Source organism: Rattus norvegicus, chromosome 7, assembly GCF_021556685.1.
Source record: "Rattus norvegicus strain SHRSP/BbbUtx chromosome 7, alternate assembly SHRSP_T2T, whole genome shotgun sequence".
Lineage (NCBI taxonomy): Eukaryota > Metazoa > Chordata > Mammalia > Rodentia > Muridae > Rattus > Rattus norvegicus.
Window position 1 is genome coordinate 16657501 of NC_141540.1, and position 16471 is coordinate 16673971.

General features: G+C 48.2%; 1 protein-coding gene across 3 annotated transcripts in view; it reads left to right on the forward strand.

Annotated features, from left to right (window-relative positions):
• The window catches only part of Cyp4f39 (cytochrome P450, family 4, subfamily f, polypeptide 39), a 72979-nt gene that overhangs the window by 17680 nt on the left and 38828 nt on the right, over window positions 1-16471 (forward strand). For 2 of the 3 annotated variants that reach the window (XM_087556175.1, XM_087556176.1), the window contains exon 1: window positions 11700-11771. The gene's annotated coding sequence lies outside the window, so the exon portion shown is untranslated. 3 annotated transcript variants of the gene reach the window in all.

Below are 16471 nucleotides of genomic sequence, written 5' to 3' on the forward strand. Positions count from 1 at the left end.
TCTTCCTCCTATGAGTTTATAAGGATGAAGAGTTCTCCCAGCTCAGCAGCACATCCCAGTGAGAGTCTCAGATGGGCGGTGGGTGGGCGAGCTGCCTCTCTCTAGCCATCATCATCCTCAGGCTTCTTCCTGCACATTCTGAGGACAAGGACCACCATCCCAAGGCTTCCCTCTGCACAATACAGATTCTTCTTTAGCCATCAAACCCCACCCCCAGTAGCACTTCCTCCAGGAACCCTTTTAATGGCCCTTCCAGGTCTCACCGTGTAGCCCAGGCTGGCCTGGAACTCTCATTCATCTGCTTCAGCTCACCAAGGGCCGCCGTGCTCGGCACTCATCTGGGTGTTTACTGATGCTGTGCAATGTTTCATTTGCTCATCTGGAAATGCGTCTGCCCTCTCCTCCCACTGGTCTGTCTCTCTGTTCCTCTTTCTTAACCATTTCTCTCCTAGTCCCTTCTCGTATACTTCAGCTCGTATATCCCTCAGACCAAGACTTTTTTTTGGTCACTACCAGTTGTCTTCTGATCCCTGCGTTCAATGTGTCAGCAAATCCCTTTTGTTTCACCTCTGTGGACATCCCTGAGTCGGGACATGGCTCAGTGGCAGAATGGTGGCCTGGCATGTTCAAGGCCCTGGGTTTCAACTCCAACAGCAAAACCAAAAGCCGGGCTGCGGTGGCACATGTCTTTAATCCCAGCACCAGAGAGGCAGAAGCAGACAGATCTCTGGTCTACAGAGTGAGTTCCAGAACAGCCAGGGCTACACCGGGAAACCCGGTCTCGAAAGACAAACAAACAAACAAAACCAACAAAAAACCCCCAAACCAAACTTCCACTCTCCTTTTCCAGCTCAGACCAGGGCTAGGCACTGGAAGCTCTCGTTCCTCCTTCAACCTATTCCTAAAGTTGCTGCCAGAGGGCGCCTGTTACAACTTTTGCTTAGCACTTCCTCTGTGGGGAGCCTTGTTTACAGCTCCCACTTTCTCCAGTGAGATGATCTCGGTTCCAACGGGTCAGCCGGCTGAGCAGGTTTCTTAGTTAGGGTTACTATTGCTGCGATGAAACGCTATGACCAAAAGTAACATGGGAGGAAAGGGCTTCTTCCACTCACAGTTCCATATAACAGCTCATCATCCAAAGCAGTGACGGCAGTGACTCAAACAAATCAGGATCCTGGAGGCAGGAGCTGATGCAGAGCCCATGGAGGAGTGCTGCTTACTTAGCTTGCTCCTCATGGCTTGCCCATATTGCTTTCTCAGAACCAGGACCACTGCCCAGAGATGGCACCACCCACAATGTGCTGGTCCCTCCCCCATGAATCACTAATTAAGAAAATGCTCTGTAGGTTAGCCTATAATCAGTTTGAAATTCACTCTGTAGACGAGGCTGGCTTCAAACTCACAGAGCTCCTCCTGTCTCTGCTTTCTGAGTGCTGGGAATAAAGCTGTGAGACACCATGACCTGGTTTGGAGGCATTTTCTCCACTGGGGCTCCCTTTCAGATAACTCTGTGTCAGGTTGACATAAACCTAGCCAGGCACCACTGACCCCTTGTAAACTTGACATACAAACACATCACTTTTCAACTCAAACCTTTCTTTTCTCATTTATCCCCCAAGATTCTAGGTTAATATCATACTATAAAACACATAACTTTAAAAGTCCCACAGTGTTTACAAATTCAAACACACTAAAAGTTCAGTTTCTTTACAATATCCAACCTCTTTAAAAATTCAAAAATCTCTTTTAAAGGTTCGAAATCTCTCAATTGTGGGCTCCTGTAAAAAATCAAAATTAAGCTAAATGTTTTCTTACTTCAAACGGGAAAAGCCAGGGCTCAGCCACAATCTGAACGAAGCAAAACCGAACTCCAAACGTCTACACAACTTAGCGTCCAATTATTTGGAGTTTGCTCATGCTCTGGGCTCCTCCCAAGGGCTCCCGTTAGCTCCTTGGCCCTCTGTAGCACTGACAGCTCGTCTTCTAGGCTCTGGCTGGCTACACTTCACTGCTGCGGCTGTTCTTGGTGGTCACCTCAGGGTACTGGCATCTCCAGACGGCTGGGGTCCCTTACCGAAACTGGCCTGTGCTTTCACCAGGAGCTTCTCCTGGGCTTTCCTGGCCTCCAGCTCTGCCTGCCACACAGTGCCAAACCTTAGCTGTTCTCCATGAACCCTTCATGCCTTCAAAACCAGTACCACATGGGTGACTCTTAACCTACCAGGTTCGGCTGCCAGCACTACTCACAGTCTTGGCTGCCTCTGGAACGCAGTCTGTGTGCTGACTCTGAGGAAACACTTCCCCAGGTTTCAGCTCAGTGATGCTGGTCTCTTCTTAGTCACAGCTGATTCTTCATCCCCAGATGACTAACATCTGTTGTCCCAGCAAAGCAAAAGTTTTACTCGAGTGGTTCCGGTCTCTTGTTAATCACAGCTGATTTTCTGACCAGCCACCAGATTCTTCACACAAAAGGCTTCATAAAATCTGGGCTTCCCTCTGAAGGTTCCCTAGCCAGGCCTCCCTCGCCTCTATTGTGCTCTACATCTCAACATTCTTTTTGTTTGTTTTGGTTTTAGTTTTCTGAGATAGGGGTTTCTCTGTGTAGCCCTAGCTGTCCTTCTGTCCTTGAATGTGCGCTCTCTCTCTCTCTCTCTCTCTCTCTCTCTCTGTCTCTCTCTCTCTCTGTGTGTGTGTGTGTGTGTTGAACAGGAGGCTGGCCTTGAACTCTCTGAGAGATCTGCTTGCCTCTGCCTCCTGTGTGCTGGGATTAAAGAGGTGTGCCATTATCACCCAGTGTGCGCTCAATATTCTTATTTTCCAAGCCCGGACAGAATAATGGGTCACTGAACTCTCAACACTCAGTGGTTTTTCTAGCCAAAAGTTCCAAAGTCCTTTCATAATCCTCCCCCAAAAACCATAATCATATCTGTCCCAGCAATGCCTTACCATCCTGGTTCCAACCTGTCTTAATTAGGGTTACGATTGCTGTGATGAAACACCATGTCCGAAAGCAACAGGGAGAGGAAAGAGTTCGTTTCACTCACAGCTCCATATAACAGTTTGTCTTACAAAACAGGGATGGCAGGAACCCAAACAGGGCAGGATTCCGGAGCCAGGAGCTGATGCAGAGGCCATGGAGGGGTGCTGCTTACTGGTTTGCTCCTTGTGGCTTGCTCAGAGTGCTTTCTTATAGAACCCAGGACCCCCAGCCCAGGGACAGCACTGAACTTTGGCCCACCATGGACTATCAACCAGTAATTAAGAAAATGTCCTACTGTAGCAAGATCTTAGGAAGGCATTTTTCTCAGTAGAGTTCCCCTCCTTTCAGATAACTCTATCCTGCATCAAGTCGACATAAAACTAGCCAGCACAGTATCAGGTAAAGGTGCTTGTCACTAAGGATGATGACCCCAGAACCCACATGGTGAACAGAGAGTGCAGACTCACGTAAGCTGTCCCCTGAAATCCACAGACATACACACGTGAAATAAATAACCCTCTTTGTAAGAACCCACAGGGCCGGCCCTGGTGACCTTCACAATCTTCTTGCCCTGCTCTCCTCCTCTTTCTGTCTTTCACTTCAGTCCAGCTCCACTCACTTCCTTGCTGTTCTTCCAGGCAGAGTGCAGTCTTGGGGCCCTCTTGAAAACTGTATCATCTATCTAGATACCTTTCTTTTTCTTCTTTTAGAGTTGTGCTTTGAATCCCACCTCCTCAGAGAGGCCTCTCCCATCACCTTGCCTTGTTGGGTTTTACATCCTAGCAGGTTGTGTGTACAATTTACCCTCTTAGGTTGCCGATTTTTAAATTCTTCAGCGTACAAGAGAGCCAGCATCTGTCCAATGGGCCTATATTGCACACAGGTGTGGTTGAGGGAAAGTCACTCCCACAGGGTGACTGTCACAGCCAGACCTAGGGAGTTGGTAAGCAAATGTGACTAAGAGCCGTTTGGTCAGGTCTGAGCCCTTTCAGGTGATGTGTGGGGCAGGTTCATATGGATGACTGGATGGAGGCGTTTTGCCTTGTGGCTTTATTCTCGGCTCAACTAATAGGGAGCTGCTGGTGGCACTAGAAAGAGGGAAGAGAGAGGCTACATCCACTCTGTTTCTTTCCCTGTGAGGCTCACATCGAGGTCTGTGTCCCTGGAGGGAAGGTGTGTGGTTCTGACCACACAGCCTTGTTCACACAGCCCTGTTTGGTTCAGCTTCTGGGAACCGCTGAAGCTTGAACCAGATCCTAGGACTGCTAACAGTCCTGGTAGTAGGACTCATAGCTGTTTCTATCTGCCAGGGTGATTCTATTAAGCCACCTTCCCTCTGTTTCAATGTTCTGTCTGAGCCTATAGCGGAACCCAGAGCTTTGTACATACTACAGAAGTGATTGACCACAGAGCTGCCCCACTAGTTCATAATCTTTTAAAACAGTAATGAACAAAGGACTGGAGAGTTAGCTCAGCAGTTAGGAGCACTGGCTGCTCTTGCAGAAGACTGGGGCTCAGTTCCCAGCACCCACATGGTCGCTCACAACCATTTGTAACTCCAGGCTCAGGGAATCTGATGCCTTCTTCTGACCTCCTCAGCCACCGTCTGTATGTGGTACACAGACACACAAACAGACAGACATTCATGTATAAACAAAATAGACAAAAACAAAATAGACAAAAATCTCAAAAGGTGAACCAGGCATGTTATTGCGTACCCCTTATGCCTGAACTGAGGAGGCTTAGGCAAAAAGATCAGTTCAGGGTCAAAATGGGCTCTAAAGTGAGACCCTGTCTTAAAATTGAAAGAAAGAAAAATGGTGAGGGCTGAAAACTTGGTTCAGTGATTAATGGCATTTGTAGACCTGGTCCAGTCTCCAGCACCCACAGGTGGTTGTAGCTCCAGTTCCAGGGCATATCTGATACCCTTTTCTGAAGTCCTTGGGCCCCAGTATATAGACATGTAGGTATAACATTCCTAAACATTAAAAAAAAAAAAAAAAGGCTGGACAGGCAGCTTAGCAGGTAAAGGCACTTGGCGACAAATCTGGTAACTGGAGTTTGGTCCTTGGGACGCATGCAGCAGGAGGGAGGCAACCAAATCCCAGAGGTTGCTCTCTGACTTCCACATACCCTTGCACCCTACGCCACATAACGTGGATCTATACACACAGAAACGAATAAACAAACGTAAGAATAGGGGGAAAAGATAAGAGAAAGAAAGGGGTTAAAGTCAGATATAGCACAGGCCTGTAACTCCAGCATTTGGGGGTGGAGGCAGAGTTCAAGACTATCCTCAGAGACATAGTAAGTTTGAGGCCAGCCTGGGCTACATGTGGCACTGTCCCCCAAACAGAAAGAAAGACACGTCATTGATTTTTATGACTGACTGCTATTCCACCACATAGATGTCCTGCTTTCCCCTTTCCTTTGATGGGCAGATTAATTACTTTCCTCTTTTCAGCCATCACTAATAGTGCTTCCTATAATAAGTATAAAAGTGGATATGTGTGTGCATTTTCAATTCTTTGGGGTATCTACTTAGGAGCAGACTCTGAACGATGTGGTAATTCTGTGCTGAACCCCTGGAGCCCCTGAGGCTCCACCCTTACGTTCCCACCCACAGTGTCAGCGGAGAGCAAACCCTTGCTCTCGCCCTCATCTGATGTCAGCTCTGGGAGCCCTGGGAAATATCTTTTTATTTCATTTTTAAAGTTACACTTATTACCACTCCTGGGCATATACCCGAGATGCTCCAACATATAACAAGGACACATGCTCCACTATGTTCATAGCAGCCTTATTTATAATAGCCAGAAGCTGGAAAGAACCCAGATGCCCTTCAACAGAGGAATGGATACAGAAAATGTGATACATCTACACAATGGAATACTACTCAGCTATCAAAAACAATGACTTCGGGGTTGGGGATTTAGCTCAACGGTAGAGCGCTTGCCTAGGGAGCGCAAGGCCCTGGGTTCGGTCCCCAGCTCCGAAAAAAAGAAAAAAAAAAACAATGACTTCATGAAATTCATAGGCAAATGAATGGAACTAGAAAATATCATCCTGAGTGAGGTAACCCAGTCACAGAAAAACACACATGGTATGCACTCATTGATAAGTGGATATTAGCCCAAAAGCTTGGAATACCCAAGATACAATACACAGACCACATGAAGCTCAAGAAGAAAGAAGACCAAAGTGTGGATGCTTTAGACCATCTTAGAAGGGGCAACAAAATACTCACAGGAGGAAATATGGAGACAAAGTGTGGAGCAGAGACTGAAGGAAAGGCCATCCAGAGACTGCCCCACCCGGGGACCCATCCTGTATACCCAAACCCAGACACTACTGTGGATGCCAAGAAGTGCATGCTGACAGGAGTCTGATATAACTGTCTCCTGAGAGGCTCTGTCAGAGTCCGACAAATACAGAGGTGGATGCTCACAGCCAACCATTGAACTGAGAATGGGGTCCCCATTGGAGGAGTTAGAGAAAGGACTGAAGGAGCTGAAGGGGCTGACAACTTCATCAGAAGAACAACAATATCAACCAACCAGATACTCTAGAGTTCCCAGGGACTAAACCACCATCCCAAGAGCACACAGGGATGGACCTATGGCTCCAGCTGCATATGTAGCAGAGGATGGCCTTGTTGGGCATCAATGGGAGAATAGGGCCTTTGTCCTGTGAAGGCTTGATGCCCCAGTGTAAGGGAATGCCAGGATGGGAAGGTGGAAGGGAGTGGGTGGGTGGGTGAGGGAGCACCCTCATAGAAATAGGGGGAGGGGGGATGGGATATAGGCTTTCTAGAGGGGAAACTGGAAAGGGGAATAACATTCAAAATGTAAATAAAAAATTCCAGTAAGAGAAAAAAATGTGAAAAGAGGTTACACTTGTTAACTTATTGGAAGAGTTGTCTCCTCTGCAGCCTGGAGGTCAGAGGACAGCGTGCAGGGATTGGTTCTTGTCCTTTCATCATGTGTGTCCTAGTTAGGGTTGCTGCTGTGATGAAACGGTATGGCCAAAAGCACGTTGGGAGGGAAAGGGCTTATTTGCCTCACATTTTGATATTGCTGTTCACCATTGAAAGAAGTCAGGACAGGAACTCAAGCAAGTCAGGAACCTGGAGGCAGGAGCCGATGCAGAGGTCATGGCAGGGTGCAGCTTACCGACTTGTCCAGTCTGCAGTTTCTTCTTTCTTCAGAACATGGGACCACCAGGCCAGGGGTGGTACAGCTCACGATGAACTGGGCCATCCTCCGTGGATCGCTGTTTTAGAAAACAACGTATAGGCTTGCCTATAGCTTGACCTCATAGATGGACTTTCTCAGTGGAGGCTTCCTCCTCTCTAACGACTCCTCTGTCAAGCTGACATAAAACTGAACATCGAAATGTGAGTCTAGATATCAAATTTGCAGCTACCTTTACTCATTGAGCCATCTTCCTGATCTAAAAAATACTTTTTTTTTGACAGTCTTTTTATATAGCCTGACTGGTCTAGAATTCACTATCTAGACCAGACTCGCCTTGAGCTTACAGAGATCCGCTTTCCTCTACCTCTTACTTTGTTTTAAGATTAAAAAAAAAAAAAACTTTAGGTTTATTTGTGGTGGAGTGTGTGCGCGCACATGAGTGCAGTGCCCATGGAGGCCAGAAGAGGGAGCTGGAGTTACAGGTGGTTGGTCTTGGGTTGCTTAGCATGGGGGCAGTGAATGGAACCTGGGTCCTCCTTTAATGCAGCAAGTACTCTTAACTGCTGAGTCATCTCTCTAGACCCTGGAAAGATCCCAGAAAGACCTCTTTAAAAAATTAATGATGGATGCTATGTATTGTAGCACTCGCCTTTAGTTTCATGGAAGGCAGAGGCAGATAGGTCTCTGGGAGTTTGAGGTCAGCCTGCGTCCAGTTCTAGTAAAACCTTGTGTCAAAAATTAATTTTTTTTTGGTTCTTTTTTTCAGAGCTGGGGACCGAACCCAGGGCCTTGCGCTTCCTAGGCAAGCGCTCTACCACTGAGCTAAATCCCCAACCCCCAAAAATTATTTTTAAAGCAATTCTTTGAGTTTCATAGATGTGTAATACTACGTTTTGAACAAATTCTTCCCTCTGTCCCATCCTCACCTCCTTCTTCCCGACAATCCCCCTCCCACTTTCTTATCTTTTTATTATTTAGTAGGGGCTCCCTACCTAAGCGTGTGTTGGGGGAACGTTGTTTTCTGGAGCACTGACAGAAAGACCCTGCTGTGGCCCAGGCAGCTGTCCTGAAGTATCTTCCTGGTCTAGTCATGGCTGTCTCATCCAGGTTTTTGGTCTCTGTGTCCATGCTGTCTCCTCTTTTTTGCCTACCCCCATGCGATGAACCAAGAGGTGACCATTGTGAATTGTCCGTGTGGGTCTTGTGACTTTCCCATTGGGTTCAAGCAATGGGGAGGCACAGCAGGTTTTCGAGGGAAGGAGAGTCCTTTAGTGACCTGGTAACCACGTAGCTCTACACTTTCCCAGGGTCCCATGATGGGCCACTCATGTGATGTTGCTGGTCACTACCCTTCCTTAATCTCCACTTCCAGTCATCTGGAGGACGGCCTCTGCCTGTCCTCACTGTGAACGTGCTGTCGCCCACACTTGTCTTCATCCACAGCTCTATCCTCCTTCAATAAGTGATCTAGCCACCCACCACCATGTTGACTTTCTTTCCAGTGTAGGTGAATCACATTCTCACATGCGTCCTGCTGCCTACATGAACTTCCCACGGCCCTCGTGGACTGAAGGTGGCGCGCACAGTTTCCCTCAGCACAGCTGACACTTGTGATCCATTAATCCTCTTTTGCTGGGGTGTGCTGTGTGTGTCAAGATGTTGAACAGCATCTCTGGTCTCCACTGATGACAAGCCTAGTGGCAAGTCAATTTGACCCTGATGTCATGACCCATACTGCCTATGTCTTTTCCTGCAACTGTTTACCTAACAAATCAATCCCCAAACACAACGAGCCAATATTTGCTAAGCCAGATATAGGGCTAAACACCCTTCAACATCTCATCTCACCGCCCGTTTCTTCTATAGAAGGAGGGGTGGCTCAGAGCAGTTGTGTGAGTTTCCCCAAATCACACAGCCAGGACACCTAGTGTCTGTCAGTGCCTCTTCACCCCAGACTCTGCTTTTCCCTCTTTCCTGGTGTTCACCTCTCTGTCTCTTCCAGTCCCTCATGCAGTCTGTGACTGATATGACCAAGTGTAGTGGGCCTAGCCTCAGCAAACCCCTCCTACCCTGCCAGGCCTCCACTAGCCAGCTTCCACCTTCAGCCTCTAGAAAGATCCTTCTCAAGCTCTCTGTCTTTGGGAATTTGCGAACCTTCTAGTGTTTCCAATAAGGTCTTCTTTGTTAACATCATCAGCAAAACTCAATCCACACAGCTAAAACGATAAGCAAGTTCTACTGTGCTTTAAAGCTGGCGAACAGTATGAGGGTTCTTTCCTCCGCTCAGACACCGTCCGAGACTCCCCATTGCCAACCAGATCAACCCCTACCTTCTGCAACTGACCCTCACAGCCCTCCCCGTCAACTCCAGGACACTTCTAGCCTTCTCATCTCTCACGCCCTGGCCAGGAAAAGTTACTTACCAGGTAATACCTTCTGGTTTCTCTGTGTCTGAGCCCCACCCCCTCTGGCAAACCTGTTGTAATTCAACCTCTCCCCACAGGCCCAGCTCGAATGTCACATGCTTCAGGCCACCTGGTCTGCCCTCCCTTCTGTGGCTTCCATGCAGGAAAGCTTCAGCAATTTCTATCTCCTGTTCTTCACCTCAAATTCCCACACTTCCAGGGCAGGGGGCCTATTGAGAAAGAGTTACTGGAGACAGAAAGAAATCTTTGAAGTGGAGGCCAAGTGGGCCTTCTTAAATTGGTTTTCCCCTCTCTCTGCCCACCTACCCAAGTCAGTTGCCCGCCACCCACCAACCTGCCGAGCCCAGCCATGTGGTCTGTCAAACGTTCACTGGTGGGTCTGACTGGACAGTTCTGAAGCAGATGGACTGACCAAGGACAATATCCTGCTGCAAGGTCGAGTGCCTGTGAGTGGGTGGGCTGGGTTGAGGTGGGACCTGGATAGTCCAATGCTTATGGAGACCCTCCCCTCATCTTTCATTTTTGCATTCATTCATTCAGTGTATATATATATATAATTTAAGGTTTATTATTTATTTTGTTTTGTGTAGGTGAGTGTTTTGCCTGCATGTGAGTATGGGCATCACGTTCATGCCTGATGCGTCCAGGTCAGAAGACAGTGTTGGATCTCTTGGAACTGTCTTTGCAGGTGGCTGTGAGCTGTCATGTGGGTGCTGGGACCTTAACCTGAGCCCTCTGCAAGAGAACCAAGTGCTCTAACCTCCGAGCCATCTATCCATTTCCGTGTTTATTAATGTAGTGTGGAGGTCACTGTGGTCTGTGTGAGTCTGTAGAGGTCAGAGGACAGCTTGTGGGAGTTGGTTCTCCCCTTCCATCATGAGTCCTGGGATGGGCTCAAGAAGTCACGCTTGGTGGTCATTGCCTTTGCCTGGATAAATCATCTGGCTGGCCCCCTTTTTCCTTTGAACAGTTTTGTGCTTCTTATTTAAAGATCTGTTCTTATCATTTTTGATTATGTGTGTGAGTGTGTGTCCATCTGTGTGAAGGTGTGTGATCATGAGTGCAGAGCCTCTGGCCCCCCTCAATCTTCTGGAGCTGGAATTACACGCAAGCAGCTGTGAACAAGTGTTTTAAATGTGACCCACTTCTCCAGCACCCCCTTTCTTCAGCACTCCCTCTCTCCTCTATCTATCTATCTATCTATCTATCTATCTATCTATCTATCTATCTATCTATTATCTATCAACTATCTACCTACCTATCTATTATCTATCTATTATCTATCATCTATCTATCTATCTATCTATCTATCATCTATCTATCTATCTATTATCTATCAACTATCTACCTACCTATCTACTATCTATTATCTATCATCTATCTATCTATCTATCTATCTATCTATCAATCAACTATCTATCTATCTATCTACCATCTATCTATTATCTATCACCTATCTATCTACCTGTCTATTATCTATCTTCTCTCTCTCTCTCTCTCTCTCTCTCTCTCTGTCTCTGTCTCTGTCTCTCTCCCTCCCTCCCCCACCCCAGGGTTTCTTTAAGTAGTCCAGACTGGGCTGGAATTTGTGATTTTCCTGCTTCCAAGTGCTGGGACCGTGGATTGCGGGAGATTGTGTGGACTGGAGGAACAGGTGCAGAATCCGACCCAGGAGGGCAGGTAGAGCAGGCTCCAGGAAAAACAGGTAGCTCTCCATCCCAGGGCTGATGGAGTCTGAGAACTCTTGAGAGCCCCCAAAGAATACTCCTGTGGAACAGTGAGAGTCTCGGAAGTGATGGTGTAGAAACTCCTGAGCATAGGAGATGGGCGACCCAGAATGGAAATGAGGCTCTAATAGGAGTCAAGACAGCGGGGTCTGAAGGTTCTGGCTTTTAGCTGTCTGCGTTTTCACATCTCCATCTGTCTGTTAAGCCTTCCCTTTCTCTGTCCCAGTCTCCTGTTCTCAGGTCTGGATCTTAGGGGCCAGGCTTGCAAGCAGGGGCGTTGCCAGTGTGGGCGTGGCCCCGGAGTTGTGAGGCGGGGCTTAGGGCTCAGCCTGAAGCTTGTAAAGGGGCTGAGGCTCAGCCGGGCAGGTTTAAAGGGTTGGGGCTGTCAGAGCGCCCTGTCAAAGCCACGGATCTGGATCGAGAGCCGCAGGCTGAGACGCGGGTGAGTGCGTGGCTCCAGCGACTGTGGCCTGAGCAGGGCGGGGCAAGGCGATTATCCGTGGGTGCAGCCAATTTCAGGACCCCACGACTAGCGATGAGGTTGAGTGACCAGGACAGTCGGTGGAGTGAGATGTCGGTGTATCCCCAAATGTTGCTGAGGTTATGCTCATTTTTATTTTCTGAGCGCGCCCCGGTGTCCTGGGAGTTACTTCTTTTTGAGTGCCGATGGGAGGGGGGGTGCTTCTTGGACCAGAGATTCCTGTTCTGCCTGAATTGCTGACAAATTGTCTTGAAAGGAAAGCCTGAGCTGGGAGTGTAGTTCTTTGGGACAAGTTTTTTTTTTTTTTTCCTTCCTTCCTTTCTCCCCCCACCCCCCGCCCCACCGGCATACTTGAAGCTGTCCATCTTGCCGATGGGTCTTTTGGTTGTGGTCCAGCCTCCATCAAGAATGCTGTGTCCATCCACAGAAGTGCCAGCATTTCCAAGTTCCGTTCTTTGCAAATAAAATAGTGGTCCAGTCCCTCTATCCTTGGCCACGAGCCCTGGAAGTTAGTCAAAGGTGGTATTTGCCCCATAAGTGCTGTCTGGTGTTTCAGGTGCTTGGCCAGACCCGTTTAGAACCACTGATGTGCTGGCCAGCTTGGTCCTTGCTACTACCTGGGGGGTCTCTGGCTTGAAGTGAGAGATAAGGAGGAAGAGGCTGCCTTTGGCCTCTGCATGAGCAAGAGGAGGTTCTGACTTAGAGTCCCTTTATTGGTCAATATACCTCCACAGTTCAGTGTGCACCCCTTACCCCACAGTTAAGCCCTCTTTCCCATGTGTTCCCTCCCCTCTCAATTTCTCTGTCTTTAAGCTGACTCTAGCAAGAGCTTGCAACATCTAAATGTCTTGCAGATGGAACTCCCCTGAGATCCCTGCCCAGACATTGGTGTAATTGGATTGGGGGGAGAGATGGGGGAACGGTGAGAGAAGAGAAAGGGAGCCCACTCCTGTTGGCATTCAGTGGGCAAGCTGGGATTGGAACAAGAAAACCCTGGCTGACCTCAAAATCCTGGGCCTCTTTCTGATGGCTCTCTTTAGAGCCCAGCTTGGGTTTCCAAAAGGTAACATTAGCTATGGGCTCATGTCTTGACGGTGACCAGAGTTGGTTGCCACAGAGGGGCTGGGATGACCTGGGAGACAGTCAGAGAATGAGAACTTATCTCTCCTATTTGACTAGCCTTGGGCTTTGTTCTGTAAATCCCAGATGTCTAGGTAGCAAGGATGAACACGTTGACAGTAATAAGTGATACTCGACCTGAGAGTGAGCGAGAGAGCGCTTTCAATATTCAATATGTTCTTTGTTTACTTTACTTTTTGTTTGTTTGTGTGCCTCTCTCCCCTCCCCCCCCGTGTGTGTGTGTGTGTGTGTGTGTGTGTGTGTGTGTGTTGGCACAAGTGTGAAAGTTAGAGAATAGCTTTCACCAGTCTGTTCTCTCTTTCAAGCATGTGGGTGTCAGGGACTGAACCCAGGTTGTCAGGCCTGGCAGCAGGTACGTTTACCCACTGAGCCATCTTGATGGCTCATAAATATTCTATATGTCGTCATAGCTCTGTGAGGTGGAGAAACAGTTCCTGTCTGAAGCAACTGGGGCTCAGAGAGGTGTGGACACTTGCCTCGAGTGGCACAGCTACTAGGGAGGGAGCTCTATCGAATCCCTTCTGTGGCTTAGGTCCAAGTGTGGCCATGTTTGCAATGGTATGCAGGGGTCATTACATTGCAGGCTGCTACTACCTTAAAACCCCTTGTTTCAAGCTTTTATGGGGTTCTTCCCTACTTGAGTTTACAACTTGTCTCTATCCTCACTCCTTATAATTGATCCTGAGCTTTTTTTTCTCAGATTTCCAGAAATTTGGGGTGCTCGGTGTGGCGCAACAGACCTAAACGGCTGTTTTCAATCCAGACCTGGAGTCTGGCCCTTGGATGGGAGGACTCCCTAGGGGCAGGTAGATATTTTACTTCGAGAGTAATGGGTAGGCCGGGACAGGAAACAGATTGCCTTGACTATTGGCTGGGAGAGAGCGGTTGTTCTGTGGGGTGATGTATCAACTTTGGAGTGTTCCTGGGTCAAGCCCTGGCCAATGCTTGACACTCAGGGAAAAGCATGTATGCAGTACCAAGCACTGGCCAGGATCCATGTCCTGAGTCCTTTCTTGTGAGCCACACACCTTGTATAACAAGTCCCTGACTGGCAGCTTGCCAACCTGACCTGTCAAACCAGGCTCCCTGGGTGTGGGCTGGGCTGGGCTGCAAGGCTGGTTGTTGGTACCACTGATGCCAGATAAGGCAATTCCAAGCAGAAGGGGTGGAGTGCCATGGCATTCCCAGGGCACACTGGGGTGATACTAGTGTCTGGTTCATCGAAGAACCATTTCCTGCCATTTCCACAGCCTTCCTAGGGTGCTGGCTGTGAATTTGTTCCACCTTCTATTTTGATAAAAGAATGTCTCTTGTAGCCCAGGCTGGCTTCAAACTATGTAGCTGAGGATGATCGTGAACTTCTGATCCACACTGTCATGCCCTTGCACACACAGTCATGTTCTTGCACATGCCGTGCTCACATGCTACCACTTAGCTGCATTCCTCCACTTAAACAACTGTTACAGTGCACAGGTCATAGACATTTTATTCAAGTACCTTCAAAAATGGTGGGCACCCACCGTCTCTTCAGGGCTCCAAAAGGAGACCATGTACTCATCAGCAGTCATTCACCACTCTCCCTCCCCTGCCCCCGACACTCACTAATGTGCTTTCCATCTCTGTGGATTTCTGTATCCTGGACATTTCTCATCGCTAAGGTCATAGATGATGTGTGTGGCCTTCCTGTCTGCCCTCTTTCATGTAGAGTCACATTTCCAGGTCCATTCAGGTACTGGTGTTATAACAGCCGCATTCTTTTTCCTATCTGACTAGCACTCTGCTGTGTTAATATGTCATATTTTACCCATCTTCTCATCTTTGGCGAGCACTTGGAGTTTTCTCCTTTTTGACAGTTGTGAATCACACTGCTATAAAAATTCTTTGAGTACTTGTTTTCCAGTTTTTTTTTTTTTGGGTGTACACCTAAAGATGGAATTATTTGGTCATGTGATAATAGAAGGTTTAACTTTATGAGAAACAACCAAGTGGTGTCCTGTGGTAGCTGTGCCTCAAAATGATTCTTTTAAAAGACGAGATCTCACTATTTAGCTCTAGTTGGCCTGGAACTCAATGTGTAATCCTGGTTGGCCTCAAACTCATAGGAAGCTGTCTCTCAAGTGCAGGGATTAAAGATTCATGTGAAGGGCTGGAGAGATGACTCAGCGGTTAAGAGCACTGACTGCTCTTCCAGAGGTCCTGAGTTCAATTCCCAGCAACCACATGGTGGCTCACAACCATCTGTAATGGGATCGGATGCCCTCTTCTACTGTGTCTGAAGAGAACTACAGTGTGCTCACATAAATAAAATCCTGGCACTTGGGAAGCAGAGGCAGGTGAGGGTCTGTAAGTTGAAGTACGGCCTGGTCGACATAGTAAGATCCAGGCCAGCAGGTGCTATATATAGTGTGATTGTCTTAGTTAGGGTGAAGAGACACCATGACCAAGGCAACTCTTATAAAACCAAACATTTAACTGGGGGCTGGCTTACAGTTTCAGAGATTCAGTCCATTATCACCACAGTGGAAATCGTGGTGGCCTACAGGCAGACTTGGTGCTAGAGGAGCAGAGACTTCCACATCTTGATCTAGAGGCAGCCAGGAGAATCTTCTGCGGGCAGCTAGGAGGACTGCAGGACTCTTCTGTATTGTGTGGAGCTTTAGCATAGAACCTCGAAGCTCACCCCTGCAGTGACCACTTCCCCCAACAGGGCCACACCTATTCCAACATGGCCACACCTCCTAATAGCACCACTTCCCATGGGCCAAGCAGACTTAAACTACCAGGGTTACCCTATCTAAAAACACAACAAAACAAACCCCACATCTATTTATATTGGTGCAGTGACACACAGCCGGGGAGCACATGAGAGGTCCAAGGAACAACCAGCAGGAATTGCTTCCCTCCTTTTACCATGAGGAGTTGGGAGGCCGAACTCAGGTTTCCAGGCTTGGAAGCAAACACAGTTAGCTGCTGAACCAGGCCCCCCCAGTTTGTTGTATATCGAGACCTTTCTTGGACACCCAACAGACCTTTTCAAATTATTCCCATTTTTTTCATATGAGGAACCACCTCACCCAAGAGGGTCTCAGTAAGAGACGGTAGCACCTTCTCCTCTCAGAGGCAGAACTGAGAGTTTGCCTCAGGTAAGCTGGAGCCCAGCATGGCATGGGATGAGGTGAGGTGGGCACAGAACCCTTCCTATCCTTGTGTACTGTCCCCTGTGTACCCAGCCCACAGAATCAAAGCCAGGAGTCCTCCAGCCAAAATTCCTTTGCATGGCAATCCCCTCTTTAATGCCAAGACCTCAGCTTGGTATGGCTTTTGCTGTGACTGTCTTGAGATGTCATGTGGTTTCCTCCAAAGGTTCCTGGCCAGAAGAAATGAATGCCTTTGAAAGCTACAGCCTAGGGCTGGTACTCGCTCATTCTTCTGAGAGCAACAGAGGGGCGGAGGCTGACTGGGGCGAAAGGAAATAAGCTGTTCACGGGGGCTGGGCTTGGCAATGAGGAGTTGGTGTGGGC